The sequence below is a fragment of the Pongo pygmaeus genome, chromosome 3 (genome assembly GCF_028885625.2).
Source record: "Pongo pygmaeus isolate AG05252 chromosome 3, NHGRI_mPonPyg2-v2.0_pri, whole genome shotgun sequence".
NCBI classification, from domain to species: Eukaryota; Metazoa; Chordata; class Mammalia; order Primates; family Hominidae; genus Pongo; species Pongo pygmaeus.
In genome coordinates this window covers 63,176,805-63,195,172 of record NC_072376.2, presented here as the reverse complement: position 1 = coordinate 63,195,172, position 18,368 = coordinate 63,176,805, and the positions used below count along the sequence as shown (strand labels likewise).

The 18,368-nt window shown below is 35.5% G+C and overlaps 1 long non-coding RNA gene across 14 annotated transcripts in view; it reads right to left on the bottom strand.

Annotated features, from left to right (window-relative positions):
• Positions 1-18,368, bottom strand: part of LOC129034779 (uncharacterized) — a 135,803-nt gene that overhangs the window by 85,414 nt on the left and 32,021 nt on the right. For 7 of the 14 annotated variants that reach the window (XR_010126277.1, XR_010126279.1, XR_010126286.1 and 4 more), the window contains exons 3-5: positions 12,705-12,895; positions 8,007-8,082; positions 624-3,264 (exon numbers count right to left, since the gene is read on the bottom strand). This is a non-coding gene — a long non-coding RNA (uncharacterized LOC129034779). Of the gene's footprint in view, positions 1-623; positions 8,083-12,704; positions 12,896-18,368 lie in introns of all 14 variants that reach the window. The other 7 variants (XR_010126278.1, XR_010126283.1, XR_010126285.1 and 4 more) reach the window with 6 other exon arrangements.

Here is an 18,368-nt window from a genome sequence, read left to right as displayed (position 1 = left end):
TGAGTCAACTTCCAATTATATTCAAAATGATCAGGATATAATTAAAAATGACTGGATATGTGAAATACAAGAAATAACTAACAAGGAAAACCAAGAGATGCCAACAATAAGATGACACAGATGTTGGAATTATCTGACCAAAGGTTTTAAGGCAGATACAGGTGCCACAATAAGCAAACACAAACACTCTTGAAATCAGTAAAACAACTGGAAGCATCAGTAAGAAAACAAACTATATAAGAAGTATGGAAATTATATAACAGAAAAGCACAATAAGGAAAAATATTCAGTACAATAGAAGACTGGAAATAATAGAGCAAATTATCAGTGAATTTGAAGACAGATCAATAGACATTACCCAATTTGAATTAGAGTGAAAAACAACTGAAAACAAACAGATAACACACATCTTCAGAGACTGTGCAACAATAACAAAGTGTCTCACATCCATGACATTGGAATTTCAGAAAGGGAGGAGAAAGAGTGTGGTGTTAGGGGAATATTTTAAAGAAATAATAGCTGAAAACATCTCACTATTGGTGAAACATATAAATTCACAGATTCTGGAAGCTCAGTGAATCCCAAACAAGATAAACCCCTTCAAAAAATCCTGATGCTCTTACATCTTTTTTCACTCTGTTCCATTCCTCTTGCATCTTGTTTTTGCAACTTTTCACACACGCTGTCACCAGTTTTCCCCAAATTCCTTGCTTGGTGCATCCCACAAGCTTTTTCTTACTCTCCCTCCACTTTTCTTGACTGTTTATCATGGAAGCCCAACAGATAATCTTCAAAGGCAGAAAGCAAGCTCTGTGAGAACAGAGGAAAGGTAGACATTGAGATTTTGTGTTAATATCCTATCGTTGCTATAAAAAGTTTCCCTAAACCTAGTGGCTTAAACAACATGCATTTATTGTTTTACAGTTCTGGAGGACAGAAGTCTAACTGGGCTAAAACAAATAAATTAGCAGGGCTGCAATCCTTTGGAGGCTCTAGGAAAGTATTGGTTCCTTGTCTTCTCCAGCTTCAGGAGGCTAGTCAACTTCTTTGGCTCATGACCATCTTCCATATTAAAAGCCAGCAATCATATATCCAACCTCTGCTTCTGTTATCATATGCCCTTCTCTGCCTCTCCCTTTCCCTTGTGAGGATCCTTGTGATTATATTGGGCTCACCTGGATTATTGAGCATAGTATTCCTACCTCAAGATTCTACATTAAATGACACCTACAAAGTATCTTTTGCCTTATGAAGAAACTGATTCACAGTATTGGGGGTCAGGAGGCAGACATCTTTGGAGGGTCATTATTCTGCCTACCACAGTAGTCAAAGCCAAAATCCTTAATGATGAGGTGGAAATGAAAGGTGAAAACAAACAAACAAAAAAAAACAAGTAATAATTTTTGTCCTATCACGTCTTCCTTTCAGACTTTTCTATTTGCTCTTGGCCTTTTGAAATTTCGTTGAGATAACACCAGATATGAGCTTGTTTTTATTCATCTTTCTTCAAAAGAGGTTTTTCTTGTTTTAAGCTCTGATAATTATTTCTGCATTTTATTTGATTTTTGCTTTCTTTCATGTCTCTCTGATTTCTGCAATGCCTATTTAAAAGGCTTTTGATTTTTTTTTCTATCCTCATTGCTTCCGAATATTTTTTTTGTCATAGTTTCCATTCTCCTTTTGCTTTTAATTCTGGGGGAATCATTTGGCTTCTTTTTCTGCTTACTGATTTCCCTCTTTCTCTACTTCAGTCTAATAATCAAATTTTAAATTTCTTTTCCTTTCAAAGTATTTTTATTTTCTATTATCTTTACCCTCTTTCACTCCACCATCATGCATCCAATTTCCTCTGAGGAAATTGGTAATTCATTATATTTTAGTTTCCAATGTTTTCCTTTTTTTCCTGTAATAACTTTGTTTTTACTAATTTTGCCTTGTGTTGAGTATGGTGAATTATTTCATGGTGCCAGGTGTCCTTAATTTCCTCTTGATCCTTAATTTACTGCTCATTATTTTATTGGAGGATTGCTGTTCACCTGTCCACAGATGCTGTGGATGCTGTGGATCCTGGAAGTCAGTAGCTATTTAAAACATTGTTCTGTTTCTATTTCCAGACATTGCTTGTGCCTAGTAACAAACACTGTTTCCACCAGCTGTCCAGCATAGGGAGTGAGGCCAATCTGCCCAGCTACTCTTGAGTCTGTAATCCTGACAATTGTCCTCAGTCTCCCTCCAATTGCTGCTGCAACTACTCCCACCTCCCTAGCAGTGTTCTGTGCATTTTTAGACCTATGATTGGTTTCCTTTTTTGCTTGTTCTCTGTTGTTCTGATCACATTTATTTTCTATCTGTGAGGAATTCCTCACACATTCTGGTAAGTTCATAGCTATTTATTATTTTCCAGTGAGGGATATCATATATTTTCCTCACACATTCCAGTAACTTGACAGCACTATATTTTTTTCAATGAGGGCTATTATATAAGCATTTTTTAATGTGCATTTTCTTATTTCATGCATTTTTTGTTGTTTAATTTTCACTACATACCCTTATTCAATTTGCCAACACCTTCTCATACTTAAAGTACCCACATAAATGTGTTTCCTCTGGTAGCTTTTTTCTGATTATTTTCTTCTTAGAAATATGCCCCTGTAATAATCTCCCAAACCAATTGGCCTTTCTTCTTCTTCCTGCTCATGAACTTGATACTGGTTCAATGCTCTGCACTAGGTAAGTGGCAAGAGAATGAATTTGGTCTTTCTGGCTATCTGCTGTAATCACATTTATTAGATCACTCAGCACATAATAGTAACAGATTTTTCAATTTAAAAATTATTTTCTTCTTGAAACTATCCTATTTTACTAAAGGTGGGTGAGTAACTGAAACAACAAATGGGGTGATCACCAGCACCACTGATGAACAGGGAACTAGGTACAGTGTGTTGCAGGGAACATAAAGCTAACAGGCATCTAATCATGGCAAAAACACAGGGAAAGCTGTATGTAACCTTGTTACATATATTTAATATTTATGAGAGAATTATCTTAGTCCATTTTGAACTGCTACAGCAGAATCTCAGACTGAGTAACTTATAAACATAAATTTATTTCTCACGATTCTGGAGAATAGGAAGTCCAAGATCAAGAGGGTGGCATCTTGTGAGGGCCTTCTTGCTGTGTCATCTCATGGCAGAAAGCAAGAGAGGAAAATATCACACGTATGTGTGTGGAGGTGAGGGCACACTTGCTCCAACAAACCCACTCCTGCAGTAAGAAAAACACTCCCTGGATAACAGCATGAATCCACATGAATCCATTCAGGAGGGCAGACCGCTCATAAACCAAGTCAGCTCTCTTTAGGTCCCACCTCCCAATACTGCTGTATTGAGGATTCAGTTTCCAACACATCCTTTATGGGTGATACATTTAAAGCATAACAGGAAGTTTTTGAAATTAAAGGAAAAGAGATGAATAATTCAGTAAATAATGTTGAAATTATTAATTAGCAATTTATGAAGAAATATATTTATACCTTTACATTATGCCATATTCCAAAATAAATTTCAAATTATTAATTAACATAAAAATAGATGAAACACATTAATGTTTATCCAACATATGCAAGAACATGACATTCTAAACTTCAAAGCTGTAGAAGAAAACACAAGGGAAATTAAAATTGACCAGATAAAAAATTAAAACATTCATGTGATTTACAAAATGCAAAACAAAAGGAAAAAATGTGCAGTGAATTTCAGCTTAATGAATAAATTAAAATAATTAATGTAGTTTAATTTTAACTTCCTGTAAATATAAAAGTGTGTAAGAAAGTAACTCTAATTCTGCTAGTGAAACCAAAAACATAAGCAATTCAACAAAACAAAAACAAAGTCACATATTTATTAACTCTAAGAAATGAAATTAAAAATCCACAAATATCTCTCATCTTTCATTCTAGTTATTTTACCAGCTGGGCATATTGAGGTCAAATAAATTTAAGCACTTAAAGTAGGCAGTCACATCTCTGATAAACATGCACACACACATGAGTGCCTCAATTTCAGCACTAACATGCAATAAATTAAGCTGAATTCCTTATAAATTACAAATTTGGAAAGATATTTTTGAAAAAAGGATGAATAAATTACTGAAATTTGGGAAAAACTGGAATCAGAAAATACTTTGAGAAAAAAATAGCACATGATATTTACATTGAAGAATGGTTCAAATGAAGTTCTATTGCATGATGCAGAATGTGCTGAAATTCTCACTTCTTAGTAAATGTTATAAAGGCTATTTGAAATTCTGGCCTCCAGGGAACCAATGAGGAATGAAGTTTTCAATGGGACGGTTGAGTCATAGTAAGTGACAGGATAGTCAGTACTTGTTCTCATATAGGAACAACGCTAGTCATTCTCATAAGATAACAATTTTGATATCAAGATGCAAGTACTTTAAGAGTGAACATTTTAAAATGAGATACTGGCATTCATGGCTATGTACAGTGGTTTATTTCCTGAATAAATATGAGTTTTCTATTGGATTTAGCTACATGTAGTCACAGCCTGAGCATTAATGCTCAGAAGAGCTACTGAAGGAAGTTTATGGGATCCAATCTTTGATGATCTCTGAAGATTAGGAATTTAAAGCTACCAAATGCTGCATGTAGGGTAGTGGTGGTGGAATGAAAGATATTGTGGTTTGATTTCTGAGTAACCCTTTCAAAATGTTCAAATGTTTGCATTAAGCCTTTTCAATGCATCCTCCCTGAAACACACTTCTTCCACTGAGTAAAAGGGCCCATGGCAGAAATAATCATTTTATTGGTGCTCACTGCCATCTTGTTTCTTGTGATGGATTTTGACACAAAGCAATTAAAGGTTTTGTTTTGCACAAAAAAAAATGTGTGGTTATTTTTATGTTTTAATCACCAATTCATTTAAAAACAGAAATATCTACAATATCCATGCCCGGAATTCCTGTAGACAATGTTATGACTACATCAAGGCTGACTGTGCTCCAGTAAGCAATGGAATTAATTAGTTACAAAAATTATGTTAGGTGTGGCGACATGCTAGTATTGTTTCAGACAAATTATTCTGACGAAAAAATAGTTACTGCAGAAATAAGAAAACAAATTCTTGACAGTAAGGCTGCATGCATTGAACCAGTTCTAGAAAAAAGAATAAAGACTATTTAAGGAACCAAATAAATGTTTCTTCCTTGGTCTTCCTTTCTGTTTTTCCAAACAATTCCTTTCAGTTAGCCATTGGCCTTATCCTCTTGCTGTTCTAGTCCTTAATGACACTCTGGTGGCACCCCATTAGGGCCTGCCTCTGGACTTTACCTGTCCTCACACCCACGTAACTACAGATTTTTCTCATTCCTTCAAGGCCCTTTTGGGTGACTGGCTACAGTAACCAAAACAGCATGGTACTGGTACCAAAACAGAGATATAGATCAATGGAACAGAACAGAGCCGTCAGAAATAATGCCACATATCTACAACTATCTGATCTTTGACAAACCTGACAAAAACAAGAAATGGGGAAAGGATTCCCTATTTAATAAATGGTGCTGGGAAAACTGGCTAGCCATATGTAGAAAGCTGAAACTGGATCCCTTCCTTACACCTTATACAAAAATCAATTCAAGATGGATTAAAGACTTAAATGTTAGACCTAAAACCATAAAAACCCTAGAAGAAAACCTAGGCAATACCATTCAGGACATAGGCATGGGCAAGGACTTCATGTCTAAAACACCAAAAGCAATGGCAACAAAAGCCAAAATTGACAAATGGGATCTCATTAAACTAAAGAGCTTCTGCACAGCAAAGGAAACTACCATCAGAGTGAACAGGCAACCTACAAAATGGGAGAAAATTTTCGCAACCTACTCATCTGACAAAGGGCTAATATCCAGAATCTACAATGAACTCCAACAAATTTACAAGAAAAAAACAAACAACCCCATCAAAAAGTGGGCGAAGGACATGAACAGACACTTCTCAAAAGAAGACATTTATGCAGCCAAAAAACACATGAAAAAATGCTCACCATCACTGGCCATCAGAGAAATGCAAATCAAAACCACAATGAGATACCATCTCACACCAGTTAGAATGGCAATCATTAAAAAGTCAGGAAACAACAGGTGCTGGAGAGGATGTGGAGAAATAGGAACACTTTTACACTGTTGGTGGGACTGTAAACTAGTTCAACCCTTGTGGAAGTCAGTGTGGGGATTCCTCAGGGATCTAGATCTAGAAATTCCATTCGACCCAGCCATCCCATTACTGGGTATATACCCAAAGGACTATAAATCATGCTGCTATAAAGACACATGCACACGTATGTTTATTGCGGCATTATTCACAATAGCAAAGACTTGGAACCAACCCAAATGTCCAACAATGACAGACTGGATTAAGAAAATGTGGCACATATACACCATGGAATACTATGCAGCCATAAAAAATGATGAGTTCACGTCCTTTGTAGGGACATGGATGAAATTGGAAATCATCATTCTCAGTAAACTATCGCAAGAACAAAAAACCAAACACTGCATATTCTCACTCATAGGTGGGAATTGAACAATGAGAACACATGGACACAGGAAGGGGAACATCACACTCTGGGGACTGTTGTGGGGTGGGGGGAGGGGGGAAGGATAGCATTGGGAGATATACCTAATGCTAGATGACGAGTTGGTGGGTGCAGCGCACCAGCATGGCACATGTATACATATGTAACTTACCTGCACGTTGCGCACATGTACCATAGAGCCTAAAGTATAATAATAATAATAATAAAAAGAAAAAAAAAAGAAAAAGAAAAAACCACATTAAGTTGTCAATAACACCTTCCTATCTTCCATCTTTCAGGAGAAAAGCCACAAATTAGGATCATTTCAGGTTCTCTGGTGCAAGGCTGAGTTTTTATTGTTTTTGCTTTTATTGCTGTTTTGTGGTTGATGTGTGTAGGTGGAGGAGGAGAGGCTGAATTAAGAAAACATACAAACATTTAATAATATATCTTATAGGCAGGTTTTGAAAGAGTAGACATGGAAAGCAAAATCTGAGATCACTAGAACTATTTTGTTTTCCAGCACAGTATTCAAACTTTGAAGTTCAGTGTCATTAGGCTAGGCATGACTTCTGCAGTTCTCTATAATCCCTCTCTAGCCTGCAGGGCTGATTTATAGGACTGCTTGGCCCTTGAAAGCATGCGAATGTCCAACCACTGGCACAAGCCTGTGTCTCTCACTTATAATGACTAGACTCCCTTTGCTTAATTTAAACATTTCCTGACTTTAAATTTCACAAGAAATAAATATATAAACCAAATATTTATGTCTAGAAATAAATTGTATTAGATCAGAGGCTTGGAACCTCCATTTTCTGGGTTTACCATCTATATAAATGAAGTTATCTGGAAAATGACTCTATTTCCTTCTTTGCCTTAGAAAAGTGTTGATGTGTAGTTCACTTAAAATAATGATTGCAAATATCCTTTTATTTTTATTAGTTGCTGTCTCAGCCTGGTTTACAATAAGCTCTTTGTTGAATATATATTCCATTATGACACTTAGTGTCAGGACTAGCGTGAAGCAAACCTGGCGCAAGGGTTCTAAATTTAAGGAGACATTCTCACCCAGGTGACACCCATGTACTTGCAGAATCCTGAGCATCCTGCCTCCTTAATTTTTGAGCCTTAGGCACCTCATTCTTAAGAAGGAATTTATAGTAATCTTACTTATAGTACTCATTAAAAATCCATGGCTTAGCCATATGAATATAGCATAATTAGCTTAGCTAGATTAATAATAATTTTTCAATGTTCTCAATTACCATGCCAAAAATAAGTTCAAATTTTAAGAAGAGGGGACAGTGGTGATCTAGTCCCTGTTTCTAAAATAAAATCAATGAATTTTATCTCTGGGTGCTCTTTTTACAAAGAACTTTGTAAGACTCAAGGACACAGATATTAGTACCCACTCACTTCTCTTCACCTTCTTGGCTCCATTGTGGTCCAAACGACAATGGGACTATTGCCTTAGCCTTCCAATTTGCATCCACTGTAAAAGAGTGATCATTCTTCTCAATGTCTTATGGGACATAGTATAGTTCTCTTTTGCTGTAAACTGTTAGGTCCATTTGTCATTTTGAGGCTTTACGGTAACCATGGAGTGAATACTCCCCGAGACATTACTGGCACAAAGGATATGAGGGAGAGGCCATTGTCAATTTAGGTACCCAAGTAGAAGAAATGGTAATTGACTCCATTAGGACAGGTTTTTCTTAGCAACTATCAAAAACAACTAAGGCAGGCATTGTTAGGTGACTGAAGGGTTACACTCGGCCAATGGGGCAATATCTTAGGAAAATTTGAGTATTACTATTATTATGACCTCCTAGGCACCCACCTGCTAGTAAGATTGAGTTCATGTAGGTTATTTTAAAAGAATATATGTTAAACAAACTTTATCTCATTGTTTCTCTCTTAATATTAGGTGCTAAGTACTTAGAATAATATAGCTGCTTAATATGGTTTGCACATTTATTAGAAGATACAACATTTGTAAACTATATTAGAAAATGAAGTTTTTTTAATTTACATGCTTGTTCATTTACAAGAAAAATGGAAAGAATAATCTATTTTATCTCAAGACATATTAAACATACCTTTCTTCCCTTTCCACTGAAAAATTTAATGACTAAGTAAAACTATTTTAGAATAACTGAATCTAAAATTATCCTGAAATTTTCAGGTAATCATTAGCAATTAATATTTGAGTGCCTATGGTATATTACATACTGGATACTATTAGCTATTATTTGGAATATATTCTGCTTACATTCTTCCTCCACCATGTAAGTTCATCATTTTCCCTTCGGTTTAAGTTTTTTTTTAAATCTTACTTCGAGGTAAAACATAATTAGTTTTTTAATCATAAATTATTTTTCTAAGCACTTAAGTATTTAAAAATTTTTAGTAACATATTTTATATGTTTAGGAAAATGTTGGAATTTTGACTGGAAATAAATCTATGCATCAATTTGAAAATGATCACTAGCTTAAGTTACTGTGTCTTCCTGTTGTGAACATAATATAGATCTTCATTAAATTTTGACTTATTTAATGGTTTTCAGTTGAATTTTTCTAGGTTCTCTATAAAAGTCTTCCAAATTTCGTATTTTTTTGAGACAAGATCTCGCTCTGTCACCCTGTGGGTGGAGTACATTTGCACAATCATAGTTCACTGCCGCCATGAACTCATGGGCTGAAGTGATTATCCCATCTCAGCATCCCAAGGAGCTAGGAGTAGAGGGGTGTGCAACCGTGCTCGACTAATTTATTTTTATTTTTATTTTTTTAGAGACAGAGTCTGGCTATGTTGCCTAGACTGGTCTAAAACTCCTAGTGTCAAGTGATCCCAGCTCCTTAGCCTCCCCAGAAGCTGGGATTACAGGTGTAAGCCACCGCCTTTGGCTCCAAAACTTTTTGTTAGATTTACACACATATGTTTATACATATACTTCTTCTAGGTGTTTTGATATAGTATATTTAATTTTGTTAAGTATAAAATATTTCTCAAATTCTTATGATTTCTTCATTAACCTTGATTTTTCAAAAGTTAAATTTAAATCATATGTAGTATTCTATTTATATGTTTATTGTACTAAATGCACAAAATTTATGAATTTTAAATTTTTCCACATGAATGGAAATATTTACTATTAGGGTCTGACTTGTTTTGTCCATGATAATTGTTTTTTAACTAAAAATATCCATTTTCTGTTACTAAGGCATTAATTACTTTGTCAGATACTTTCCTCATCATTTTCTAACTTTATTCTTGTGAAGTTATGTTTTAAATGCATCTATTGAAAACATAGTTTGCTTTTGTTTTCTTGACCAATTTGACCATCTCTCTATTTTAAAAAGCAGTTTAATTTTATTTATATGTTTTGTGATTACTGATCCACCTGCATATACTTGAATTACCTTCTTTTGTTTAATATTAGTGGCACTTTTTATATGCTTACATGCTTCTCCTTCCTTATAATTTAAATTGAACTTTTCCTAGTAACTGTTTGAATTAAACACTATCTTATACTTGCAAATGAATTTTCATTCATATTTCACTTAACATAGTATGTTAATCAATATATCTACCCAAATAGGTCAAAATTAAAGAAATTTAGGATATATTAACTTTGATAACTATCTACCCTAATCTTACATGTTATTATTGGTTTGGGGTTTTTTTTGTTTTGTTTTGTTTTGAGATGGAATATCACTCTGTTGCCCAGGCTGGAGTGCAGTGGTGCGATTTCAGCTCACAGCAACCTCTGACTCCTGGGTTCAAGCTATTCTCATGCCTCGGCCTTCCTAGTAGCTGGATTACAGGTGCCTAGAAACCACATCCAGCTAATTTTTTGTATTTTTAGTAGAGATGGGATTTCACCGTGTTGGCCAGGCTGGTCTCCAACTCCTGGGCTTAAGTGATCCACCTGACTCAGCGTCCCAAAGTGCTGAGATTACAGGCATGAGCCACCATGCCTAGCCACCATTATTGTTTAATATTTAACTTCCTCCATGTTTTATTGCAAAAATTACGTATGAAGGGATTTGTTCAATAAAATCAATATTTGTTGAAATTACCCTTGTTTGTTAGTGTATTTCCTACTTGTTCTTTCTTGCTATCCATTTACCTTTAAGCTCGATGTTTTTCTTTCTTGAAGTTCATCCACTGGAAGTTATTTTGGTAAGTTTCTGTTTGTCTGAGTTGTCTTTATTTCAACCTCTTGGATTTATACTTTAGCTTTATACACACTTCTAACTTAACAAATATTTTTCTTCAGCAATACTAAGGTATTTTTGCACTGTCTCCTTAATTCCAAAATTGTTTTTTGGAACTGAGCTATCAGGGTAATTGTCTTTACTCTGTAAGGTAATCTGTTTGTGTGTTTCTAAGGTTCTTAATTGTTCAGTAATTTTCTTTGATTTGTTTAGGAGTGAATTCCAGTTATTTGTGGTATGTGGCATCCACTGGACTTGCTAAATCCAAAGAGTCACAATGCCATTGGTTCCTGAAAATTCTTGTTGTTATATTTTCAAAATGACCTCTTCTCAGTTTTTCTAATTTCATGTGGATCTGCAATTAGATGCATAGCAGGCCATCTCCCTCTGAACTGTTCCTATTTTTCATCTTAATTGCCATTTTTATTTATTTTTCCATTTGTGAATCCATTTGTAGAAAGGACCACTTTACGTTTTTGTCCTTGTCTGGGGTTTCACAGAATGACCAGCATAATGATAGGTGTTCAGGGGAGAGAAAACTTGTGCTTTCAAGTATTCATGGGTTCCCAGCTCATGAATGCCAGACCATAGTATGAAAACGATAAATTTTCAGGCATTCATTCTCTTATGTCAAAAAGAGGATTATTTGATTCTAGGCCTCCCTTTACCTGAATCTGAGAGCCTTGGGTTTATGCAGGAATCTCAGATTTATACCAATGAATAATAAATTCAGTGATAAATAACAAACCCCAAATAGTGGTAGCTTACACACACGCATACACACACACAAATAACACAAATAGATTCATTTTCTACCAGAAAAAATAATCTGAAAGCAGTTAGTGCAGGACAGACATGATGATTCCATAGCTGTTATGAACGCAGTTTTCTTCTACATTTACACTCCCAGCTTTAAGATAAAGCATTAATGATGAAGGCTACTAATTGCAAATGAGGGATACAACCTCATGCTCCCTGTTCCTGACAGAAAGAAGAGAAAGCAAGGGAAAAATATTCTCCTAACAGCTGACTCCTATAAAGAGATGTAATACCTACCACTTGTGTCACACTGGCCAGAATTTATGCACCCATCATGTGGGAAAATGGCTGTTAGTCTGTAGCTGGGCACGCTGCCACCAAAATAAAATTGGGGTTCAGTAATTAAGATTAATGGGCAAAGTACATTGGGCAGGCAACAAGCATTCTCTGCCACGTTGAGTCAAACTCTTTCCTCCTGTTCACTGCATCCCTTAACCCTAAGACTACAAACCAAGGGCACTGCCAAAGCAAAAAAAATACAACACCCTTCATGGGCCCTCAGAGCTTCGACTTTACCTTAAAACTAGGGATAAAAGTTCCCATTATATTCTGAAACCTTGTCTACTTATAAGCTTAGCTCTGTAATTAAAAGTTTGTAATATTTTATCAAGTGCTTTGTTGCAAGATATTATTTTAGAAGGCAAGCATCTCCCACTTCATGTAAACAATCTGATTCTAAAATCCAAAAATGCTGAGAGGATATTTACCAGAATGATAGGGAATAATGACCTATTCTCCATAATTAGACATGGGAAAAATAAGATGTATTATACCTCAATCAAAACACACAACCGGTTTTCTAAATTTTCTCTAAATGCAATAAAACATTTACTTATAAATGATCATGTTTGAATGTAAAAATGCTTAAAACCTTTCCTAATCATCAAACAATTAATGTGGTTGTTAAATTCGTTTTGTATGCAGTAAAATGTACAGTTTACATGTCACACCATAAACATTCTGTTTACGATATGGAAAGGCCAATAACACATAGCAATAAATAAATTGGCTAGAAAAACTGCATATGAAAATTTACAATCAAATAGCAATTTCCTGTAATAAACTATAACTTACCAGTTGAGGTGCAGAGTTAAGGCTTGGGAAAAGCTGAGATGCCAAGAGCAGAAGAGGGTTGATCGCCATTATTTCATTATTTTTCACTGGTTATGGAAGTTGATAGTGAAGACAAGTGAGGTGAAGAGGCAGTAACTATCCAACGCAGAACCCAATACAGATCTTCTGTCATTCTGGTGCTGCTGTAAAAACTTTTGAACAGAAAAGCTTCAGTGATGTGGTTGTAGTTTTAGGATGAAAAATCTTAAAAGAACACTTTGCTTGCACTTCAAATTTTAACATTCACATTCTCTTTGTATAATACTGTCAGACAAAACGGGTCTTTCGCTTTAAAGGAAAGCTCCTACCTCATTGCCATAACATCTCAGAAAAATGTTTATTTTTGCATCTAAATAGCCCATCTACTACAATCTCTCTCAAAGTGCCAACAAGATCTGATTCAAATTCCCTTGTAAACCATCAGTGTGCTTTGCAAAATGTTTACATGTGATTTTGACATTCTAGTAATTGTTTCTGAAATGTAATTTGAGATTTATCTCTAGATAACTTTCTTTAAAATGTGTTACTGTGTTTTAAGATGTAAATATGTGTTTTTTAATAAATAAGCTTTAATTTAAAAAGCTGTATTGCAAGATATGCACATACTCTGATATTTGCCTAGTAAAATTCAAAAGGATCCCACTAGAACGGAGTAGCCACATTCCTCCCAGATCCTCCCTTGTACAACTAACAATCCCAGAACAAGAAAAAAGCAAAGAATAGAAAAACTCTGAAGTGTGGAAGAAAGAAGGGCTTCCTAGTACTCTTGTAACTTGAGAAAGGAAGACACAGTGCTGAGTTCCCTGAGTCTTTTTCAATACAGGTCCTTAATATAAATGCCACGGGGGAGCTGCACTTTTAACCCACCTTTCTGAAACAAAGCTCCCTATCTGTAGATGTGACGCTTAACATACATATCCAACTGGCCCTCACACTACACTTCAACAGGGGAACTACCTACTAAAAAAGAAGCTTACATTGGATCCAGAGGCCCATAACATAAAATGTACAAGATACAACTGAAAATCACTTGTCATAGCAGGTAGGAGGAAAATCACAATTGAAATGAGAAAAGAGAATCCACACAAACCATCAGAGAAAAAATAGACTGAAAGAATCATGAACACAGTCTCATGAGACAATAACTAAAGAGCTAACATTTATATCATAAAGGCTCCAGAAGGATAGGAGAGAGAGTGGAACTAAAAAAATGTTTGAATAAATAATCAGTGAAATCTCTCAAATTCTATGAAAGATATAACCCTACAGATTCAAGAGCCTGACTGTGCTACAAATGGGATAATCCCAAAGAAATCCACACCAAGACAAAGCACAATTAAACTTCTGAAGACTAAAAGCAAAAAAATAAATAAAGCACACAGAAAGCAACTAGAAAGGAAAATATTACTCATAGACAAACATCAAGTGAATTGAAAGGGACTTGTCACCTGAGACCAAGTGCTGAAAAAATTGTCAATACCATTCAGCAAAAATATATTTCAGTGATATGATGGGGAAAATAAAGGCATTCTCAAAAAAAGAAAAACTAAGAGAAGATGTAATAAGCAAGCTTACCCTTCAAGAACGGCTTAAGGAAATTTCCTAAACAGAAAAGCAGTTATAACAGAAGGCTTGGAACTTCAGAAAGCAAAGAAAACCATAATAAGTAAAATAAAAATAAAATATAATGGGCTTTCTTTTTTCTTTAGCTTTTAAATCACCTTTGAAGGTTCAGGCAAAAATTATACTTTGATATAGTACTCAGTGTAAGTAAAAGAAATACTGAAGACAACTCTGATAAGTGACATTTGTATTTCAAATTATCTAGAACAACTACTAAAACAATTATTCAAAATAATAGACTAAAATACTATAAACAAATCAAGATGCAACCCTAAACAAAGTTTAAGTAACACAGGGGAACCAAGTATAAGAGAAACAGAGGAATGAAAAAAGGAAACAAACAGAAAACAAATAATAAAATGGCAGACTTAAATTCTAACAATATCACCAATTACCTTAATTATAAATGGTCCAAATACACTAATTAAAAGAAAGATGTTGGCGATGTGTTTAAAAAACATGACCCAACTCTATGTTGTCTACAAGAGATTCATTATGAAATGTAATAACACCAGTAATTTAAAAGTAAAAGGATAAAAAGAGACATAGTGTGCAAATATTAATCAAAACAAACGAGGAATGGCTTCATTAATATGAAATAAAATAAACTTCAGAGGAAAGAAAAGTAGGAGACATTTTATATAAAGATTAAAAAGATCAATCCACCAGAAAGACAAAACCATCCATTCAGATTTTGTCTTTTTTTCAGATAATAGAGCCTCAAAATACATGAAGCAAAAACTGATAGCACTGAAAGGTTTACAAAATAACAAATCACATTTATAATTCAGGATCTCATCACCTCTTTGTTGGCAATTGATAGAACTACTAGAGACAACATCAGCAAGAATACAGAATAATTGAATCAAAAAATATTATCCAATCAACATAGATGGACACCCCACCCCAAAATTACAGAACTCATACATTTTGTTCAAATGCTTTTGGAACATTGACCAAGATAGATCATATCCTAGGCTATAACACACATAGCAACAAATTTAAAAGAATTGAAACTGTATGTAGAATATATTCTCTGACCACCATGTAATCAAACTAGAAATCAATAACAGAAACATGAGCAATAAATCTCGAAGCATTTGGTATTAAACAACACACTTCTAAATAATCCTTGGGTCAAAAGGGAATTTTTAAAAATGCATAAACCTAAATGAAAATGAAAACACATAATATCAAAGTATGTGAGACACAAAGTAGTGCTGGAAGATCTTGCCAGCAAAGTAAAGAAAGAAAAGTAAATAAAAGGCATACAGATTGGAATGCATGACACTATTTACAATTGTTCCCCCCAAAATAAGTACTTATGTATAAATGTCAGAAGACAGGTGCAGGATCCATATTTGACATTACAAAAGGCTGATGAAAAAATTCAAACAAGAATTGGATAATTGAAAGCACATACTTTGTTCACAATTGGAAGAGTCCACATAATAAAAACGTCAACTCTCTGCTAATTAATCTATAGATTGAATTCAATTGTTTCTCTAAATGCTAGCAAGGATTTTCATAGGTATAGAAAAGCTTATCTTAACATTTATATGGAAGGCACTAGATAGAAGAAAAAAACACTTTTGAAAAAAGAATAAAGTGTAAGAATCAGTCTGCATAATGGGAAGGTTTACTATTTAGTCACTGTGGTATTGCTGGAGAGGATAGACACATAGACATATGGAAAAAATACATAATCCAGATATAGACCCATACAAATATACTCAACTGAATATTAACAAAGCTGCAAAAGCAAGTCAATGGAAGAAAAGTAGCCATTTTAAAGTTGCGGAGAAACTGGAAATATACAGACTTTCAAGATGTTAAAAATGAACCTTAACCTAAATCTCACATTTTGTATAAAATTAACTAAAATAGCAGGCATAAGTGTAAAACTATACAACAACAACAACAAAAACAGAATATCTTTAAGGCCTAGGGCTAAGTGAAGAGTTCCAACTGTCATCAAAAGCACAATCCATTAAAAGGTCAAATTGACAAATTGGACCCCATCATAATTCAAAAATTTTACACTATGAAAAGTCACATGAAGAGGATGAAATGACAAGTCACAGACTGGAAGAAAACATTTGCAAGGCACATATCTGACAAAGAATTTATATCTGGAAAATACAAAGAACTCTGAAAACTTGACAGAAAAAAAGTCAGAAATGGGCAAAGTCTTTAACAAGCATTTAACTGAAGTTAGGCAGATACTCAACATCATTTACCATTAGTGAAATGAAAATCAAAACAATAATGAGATATCGCTATATACCTATGAAAGTAGGTAAAATAAAAATAGTGACACCACCAAGTGCTGACAAGGATGTGGAGATGCATTACTTCATGCATTGCTGCTGAGTTGTAAAATGATACAGCTACTCTGGGAAACATTTTGGCAAGTCTTAAAATGAAAACACACACACACACACACACACACACTAAACATGCAGTTCCCATACGACCTAGCAATCACACTTGCATATTTTTTTTTTGGAGTAATAAAACCTTACATTATACAAAAAAACAAAACATCGATGATCACAGTAGTTTCATTTTTAGTAGCCAAAAACTGGGAACAACACAAATATCCTTCAAAGGGTGGATGCTTAACAAACTGGGATGTAAACAAATCCAATACCACGTAATACTACTCAGCAATATAAAGGAATGGACTATCTACATGGGACACCTTCGATGGTTCTCAGGGAATAATGCTGTGTGGGAAAAATAAAAGCCACTCTCCAATGCTTATGCAATGTATAAGTCAATTATATTACATTCTTGAAATGACAGAATCATAGAGATGGAGATCAGTAGTTGCTAGAGGATAATTACTAGAGAAGGAAGCGCAATGATTCAGAGAGTATGGCTATTGAAGGTACCACAACTGATGCTTTTAATGGAAATGTTCTTTATCTAGACTGCAGAGGTGATCAAATAAATGTACATATGTGCTAAAATTTTATAGAACAAAATATACAGCCACACTAATGAGAAGATATAAGCCTGGTGAAATCTGAATCTGAATAAGGTTGAGATACTGTCAAATGCCTTCTCCTGGTTGTGATATTATACTACCGTTATGAAAGATGTTGGGGGAGGAGCCGAGATGGCCGAATAGGAACAGCTCCAGTCTACAGCTCCCAGCGTGAGCGAGGCAGAAGACGGGTGATTTCTGCATTTCCATCTGAGGTACCAGGTTCATCACACTAGGGAGTGCCAGACAGTGGGCACAGGTCAGTGGGTGCACGCACAATGTGCAAGCCAAAGAAGGGCGAGGCATTGCCTCACTCGGGAAGATCAAGGGGTCAGGGAGTGAGTCTTGCTGATTGCTAGCACAGCAGTCTGAGATCAAACTGCAAGGCGGCAGTGAGGCTGGGAGAGGGGCACCCACCATTGCCCAGGCTTGCTTAGATAAACAAAGCAGCTAACAAGCTCGAACTGGGTGGAGCCCACCACAGCTCAAGGAGACCTGCCTGCCTCTGTAGGCTCCACCTCTGGGGGCAGGACAGACAAACAAAAAGACAGCAGTATCTTCTGCAGACTTAAATGTCCCTGTCTGACAGCTTTGAAGAGAGCAGTGGTTCTCCCAGCACACAGCTGGAGATCTGAGAACTGGCAGACTGCCTCTTCAAGTGGGTCCCTGACCCCTGACCCCCGAGCAGCCTAATTGGGAGGCACCCCCCCAGCAGGGGCAGACTGACACTTCACACGACCTGGTACTCCAACAGACCTGCAGCTGAGGGTCCTGTCTGTTAGAAGGACATCCACACCAAAAACCCATCTGTACATCACCATCATCAAAGACCAAAAGTACATAAAACCACAAAGATGGGGAAAAAACAGAGCAGAAAAACTGGAAACTCTAAACGCCTCTCCTCCTCCAAAGGAAAGCAGTTCCTCACCAGCAACGGAACAAAGCTGGACGGAGAATGACTTTGACGAGCTGAGAGAAGAAGGCTTCAGATGATCAAATTACTCCGAGCT